This window comes from Chelonoidis abingdonii, chromosome 3 (genome assembly GCF_003597395.2).
Source record: "Chelonoidis abingdonii isolate Lonesome George chromosome 3, CheloAbing_2.0, whole genome shotgun sequence".
Taxonomy (NCBI): Eukaryota; Metazoa; Chordata; order Testudines; family Testudinidae; genus Chelonoidis; species Chelonoidis abingdonii.
The window spans coordinates 125,917,289-125,923,288 of record NC_133771.1 but is presented as its reverse complement, the minus strand read 5'-3'; the positions used below and the strand labels follow the sequence as shown (position 1 = coordinate 125,923,288).

General features: G+C 46.7%; 1 protein-coding gene across 2 annotated transcripts in view; it reads left to right on the top strand.

The window, feature by feature from the left end:
* The first annotated feature begins 1,892 nt into the window (after window positions 1-1,892).
* Window positions 1,893-6,000, top strand: part of WTAP (WT1 associated protein) — a 41,051-nt gene continuing 36,943 nt past the window's right edge. Inside the window, exon 1 of one of the 2 annotated variants that reach the window (XM_032772640.2) lies at window positions 1,893-1,915. The gene's annotated coding sequence lies outside the window, so the exon portion shown is untranslated. Of the gene's footprint in view, window positions 1,916-2,048; window positions 2,277-6,000 lie in introns of those variants that run through there. The other variant, XM_032772637.2, reaches the window with a different exon arrangement.

The following is a 6,000-nucleotide window of genomic DNA, read 5'->3' as shown; positions in this document are numbered from 1 at the left end:
CTTGAGATGTCTTACATTTAAAACTATGATTTATACATGGGAAAACAATTTTAGGTAATTTATGTATGGAATATAAATTACCTAAAATAACTGTCCATTATTATTTTAAAGTGGGAAATCTTCCCTTTTCCATTGTATAAATCTCCCACTTCTTGTCCTAATTGCTTTATATATAAATTCCCAGTTTTGTAGAGTGTGAGCAGTCTCACTGTATGATTGAATAAATAAGTGTTCCACTTATACTAATGTTTATATTACAAACTAGCCTGATAAAACAGCAGCCCTCCCAGACTTAGAATATGTTATAATTTAATACAAAATGCAAGAACTTGAAATAAACTTCTGCAAGATTGGGGGTGAGAGTGGGGGGTGGAGGAAGGGTATGCAAGGCAGCAAGGAACCACAGGAGGCACCATCAAAGCTAAATGCTTCTCTTTAATTTCAAACTTTGAGGGTATCTACAGATTAAAGTAGGACTTCCAAAGAGTCTTATATCATTCAATGCTGGTCACAGCACAAACCATTTTGATTTAAATTGTGCTTAGGGTTATTTCCCACACTACCACCCTTAATTTTTTTTTTTAATATTATTAAAAGGAAACAAGTAATGTAAAGTGCACTTTTGCTGTGAACAGTAACTAAGTAAAAATAGAATTTTCTTATTCAACAGATCCATTTTCTGTATATATTTTCACAATCAGATCTGCCCTCTAGGGACAAATACATCTGTACTGCTTTTTACTCCTTCTAGTGCTAGAGTTCAGTTAACACAGCTGAGAGAGAATGGACTGGATGGATTCTGTTATTCCTTGTGCATCAACACTAGAATTCCTTATTGATTTCTAATCAGTTATGCCTGTACAACCCAGTGACACAGGTGTAACAGAGGGCCTAATTTGACCCAGAGAACCTTTATTGAGGTTGAATTAGTAGGGAGGGAACATTTTTGGCAGCTGAACATCTTTAAAGCTAGAAATAATGGATAGTACATAAAGAGCACCACAAAATGAAATTTAGACAGTAGCTGTTCAAACTGTGCCAACATTAGGCAATTTTTTCCAAATTTTAAAATCAATAGAAAAATTTTTTTTCTTTTGAACACTAATAGGATCTAAACATTTCCTTGCAGTTTACTGCCTGAAGACCGAACATTGTACTGGACAACTGAAACTGTCTAATTTCCACTCTAAACGCTGAGAAAAAAGCAAAAAGTAAACCATGTAAAAGGTGAAAATAAAAATTCCTTTTAGTTTAGTAAGCTGGCTAGTAGCAACAAGTAACTTTGCTTCTCAACGTGTTTTATCTTTTTGGTGACCCTTTAAAAGCAACACCAAGGGCGCCTCCAAATCCAAAGGATGGTTCGGGGGAGGGGGGGGTTAAAAATGCGTGTGGTCCCAGCGAGACACAGTGGCTAAGGTCATGCCTTTTATGGGGCCAACTTCTGTTAGCGAGAGAGCCATGCAGTGGACATAGCACTTGCTCTCTCTGAGGAAGGGCGGAGGTGAGGCCACGAAGCTCCCAGCGCCACCTCCGCGGATGCTCTCGGGGTGGTCGGTTTGGAGCTTGCCACGGAAGAGAAGTGTAAGCGGCTACGGGGGGGTCACCCCGCTCTAGGCTTCGGGCCAACAGCGCCGCCTCTGCTTGCGGACTAAAATGGTTGTCTTTGTCTTCTTCCACTCGAAGCCTCATGTCAGCAGGTAGTATCCCTCCGCGTCTCCCCCCCATGCTCCTATCCGATGTTCGGCTGCCCCATGCGATGTCCATTCAACTGTCAGGTTAACCGCCCCTTAACAGGCGCGACGCCGTGGGAAGGCGGTGGCTCTGGGCCGGGACTCCACAGGGAGGAGGAGAGGCGTTTGAGAAGTAGTTCCGGCGCGGAGCCGAAGAAGAGAAGCTACTCCCGCGCCGCCGTCGGGTGAGTAAAGCCGGCGCGAGACAGGGGGCATCGCCGGTGGGTCGCGCTCTGCAGCTGCTGCGCCTCCCCCCTCCTGCGCGCGGCGAGCCCTGCAGGCGGTGGCGGCAGCGACTCCTCCCCCCAGGGGCGGGCTGGGGGCGGGGCGGCGGCACTCGCGTTTCCTCCTTCGGCGCCATTTTGTAGCGCAGAGAATCCGCAAATAAAGAGCGGGCGGCAGCGCGGGGTGGGGGAGGCGGCGGACCGTGGGGGCCCCGGGTCTGGTCGCTGAGGCGGGTGTGGAAGGTGCCGCCCTTGATGTGACGGGCCAGGCCCGGGCAGTCGGTGCGCAGGGACAGTGAGGCCTCCGCGCCGCAAGCAGGAGGTGAGTGACCGACTGGCCTTCTCCGGGCCGCTGCCGTCTCCTTCTCCTCCGCGCGGGATGTGGCCGCTGGAGCGGGGGCCGTGCGCACCGGGCACCAGCGTGTCCCCGCCCTGCTGCTCTTGGGGCTGGGGGCTCTGAGCCCGGCGGCTCTGGCCGTTACCTACCGGGGCAGGGGCAGACGCACCTAGAGCCATTTTGTGTGAGGCGCAGACGAGAGCTCGGCTGGGTGCGTGAGTCACGGCCCGGCCCCGGGGGCGTCCATTGTCCCCACCCGCCGGCTGAGGAGGCCCCGATTTCTCTTGTAGGAGGCGGCGAATGCGGCCAGGGAGGGCCGAGCGGGATCTGGAGCCGTTCGAGGGCTTTGCCCCTTTCCACCGGCAGTGAGCCGCGTCCCCGCCGCAGGGAGAGGCCTGCGCGCTGCGCTGTCAAACGGCCTGTCTTGCTGCGGCCGGGCGGGAGAGCTGAACGGTTTCCAATGGCCTGTTCAGGGCGGCGGCGGGGTTCGCCGGCTGAATGTGGAGGCGCCGCTCACTTGGGATCCCGTCCTGCGAAGGCTGATGCACATGCTTAGTTTTACGCATTGTGCGTTGGTTCCGGGAAGGCGGCGGGACTAGTCACCGTGCCTAAAGTTGAGTATGTGAAGAAATCTTTGCAGATCCGGGGCCATGTTTTGGAGACATTGATACCTGTTGTGGGGGTTTCTACACAGATTATAACATAAATATTAGCTGCCAGGTATTTTAAAAAAAGCCTGTAAAGCAATGTTTTAACCAAAACAATTGCATTTAACTGCATAATTTTACCTCTGTATCTTTTATATCGCTTAAAATATTACAGTACTGATGACAAAATATTGTAAAGTGGCATGTGAGATAAAATAGAACATGATGATCCTCAGGCATGAGCCTTTTAATTCATTCATCAAATATGGCAAAGTAACAGCTGCTATAATTAGCTTGTAATAAACTTTAAGAATTTACATAGAAATTTAAAATAAAAACCCATCCTGTGTTCCAGCTATCTATGATGTGTTACATTAATATTTCACCTATTTGTATCTTCATATTACTGAGAGCTAAAGTAAAAGGCTGGAAACTTGACAAGCTGCCATTTGTCTACAGAATGAATTTTTGGGTTAAGATGACATAATTTATTCATTATCATACTAAAATGTACATCTATAAACACTAAATTTGTGTTTATTTCAGTAGGGCATATTTATTATTCTTTAAACCACGGAAATTCTTTTATTCTTAGAAAATGACATTGTCATGCTCTTGCAGAAAACTAGTCACCTTAGCAGTGAGCTTGAATGTTCTTTCAGTTGAGAGACAACTGAGGGGAGGCATCTTTAGCTGTTGCACAGTATTTAAAGTTGTTTACTTTTTGTTTTAAAGCAAAGCACAAAGAATAACTTTATTTTTTAGTTAACATATTCTATGTACTGTGGTCAGTGTCTTGGAGATGGGTAAGAAAACATGCTAATGGACCACCATCTTACTATTGGCATGTTAATGTCATTTAAAATAATAAAAATTGATAAAATAACAAACAAGACCCCTTAGGCCTTGAGCTTGCAAATAATTAAGAATGCAGTAACTTTACACATTGAGTAAGAATACCTCTTGCTTAAGTATTTATAGGATTGTTGCTTTACTGATTTTTTTTTTTTTTCTTTTCCCATATCCACGTATGTATACTGACAAAACAGTAAGCAATTTAAAACAGCCAGTCAGTGTTCAAAGACATAAAACAAATTTAGGTTGGCTTCTGACACTCCTTCATGCTGCTGTAGAGGTGTCAGTAGTTTTGAGGAATTACCTAATGCATCTCAAAATGTTGACTACTAGGGTGCTGCTATCAGTCTGCTCTGTATATCTAAACCTCTCATGTTTAAATTGTGAAAATACTGTGAAGTATTGCTAATGCAGAAAGTCTTCCATGTTTCAGTAATAGGGTGAAATATATATATGTGCAAAAAAAACTATTAAGAGAAAGTTAGCTATTTAGGTTGCAAAGTCAACCCCGTAAGTTAAGAAATGCTTCATGTACAGTTGCTCATGCAACATGAATTCACCCCCTGGTGTGTGCATCTATCCTGTGCACTGAATAATATTAGCTCGGGGGTGGGGGGAAACACACACAATCAGATTAAAGGTTATATCATGCATATACACAAGGGGGGAGAATTAAGAGTGCACAAGAAATTTTAATCTGGTATTTCCTAATGTTTGAGCCATGTGGCTTTGCAACCTAAATAACTGTTTTAATATAGACTAATTTCGTAGTTCTTAAAGTGTTAACATTATGCATATAGCATCATTGGCATGCATCATTATTCATATAGCAGCATGGTTTGAACTCTGAACCTTCATTGCCTCAGGACTCTTACTACAGTAGTTTGCAGCAGGAGAAACAACTTGGTTGATTAGCTGCTGGTAACTTTTGCTAGGGTGGAGGCAATGTGGCCTGGCTCTGATTGGTATAGTGCCCCTAAAGCAGAGGTGGGCAAACTACGCCCTGTGGGCCACGTCCAGCCCATGGACTGTCCTGCCTGGCCCCTGAGCTCCTGGCCAGGGAGGCTAGCCCCTGGCCCCTTCCCCACTGTCCCCTGGCCCCCACAGCCACATGGGCAGTGCTCTGGGCGGTGCATCTGGCTCCGGCTGAGTGGCACGGCTGCCAGACATGCTGCTCTGAGCGGCATGGTAAAGGGGCAGGGGGGTTGGATGGGGTGGAGGTTCTGGGTGGTGATGGTCAGGGGATGGTGGGGGTTGGATAGGTGTGGGAGCCCTGGGGGGCCTGTCGGGGGCAAGGGGTGTGGATAGGGATTGGGGCAGTCAGGGGACAGGGAGTGGGGGGGTTGGATAGGGATGGGGTTCTGGGGGAATGGTTAGGGTTAGGGTTGGGGGGGGGGGTCCCAGGAGGTGGTGGTCAGGGGACAAGAAGTGCGGGGGGGAGGTTGGATGGGTCAGGGCTTCTGAGGGGGGCAGTCAGAGGAGGGAAAGTGGGAGGGTGTGGGGGCCAGGCTGTTTGGGGAGGCACGGACTTTCTATCTGGCCCTCCATACAGTTCTGCAACCCTGCTGTGGCCCAAAGGCTAAAAAGTTTGCCCACTGCTGCCTTAAAGCCTTGTGCTTGGTCCAGAGAGATGCTTGTAAGAATGGAGCACAGCTGTGCTCCCACCACGGCATTTGCAGCTCAAAGGTGTGTCTGCTACTGCAGCTTTGGCACACAACTAGGATCTATTTTAGAATGCTCACGTTTTGTTGTTTTGGTATGCTGCTAAGATTTGTGAGGCAAACAAGTAGCATATGGTAAAGAGTTGTCTAACATATTATAACTTCTCATGTCTTTCATAAGACAAGCGAAAGGCACATCCCTATCCAGGAAGGCGAAAACCTTGGGAATTTCAGACATGCCGAACAATGCAGATGTGTTAGAATTACTTACAAAAATAAGTGAGCCTTTTATAATGAAAAGTGGTAGGCAACCTAAACAGAGGGGGCCTCTACCAGTTCCATCCTATGATGTAAAATAACTTAAGGTCTTTCTGGATGAGAACACCTGGAGCAAAAGGAATTAGTAAAACCAAGACTGAGTATTTCCATTACAATCCCATTTTCAGTTGCTTAGTGCTTTCCAAAATTTTTATCTATTGAACTGAAACCTCAGAGCATGGTTTCTGCCCACAAATGGCTAGTTTTAGAAAGTTTGAGCAAAACGGC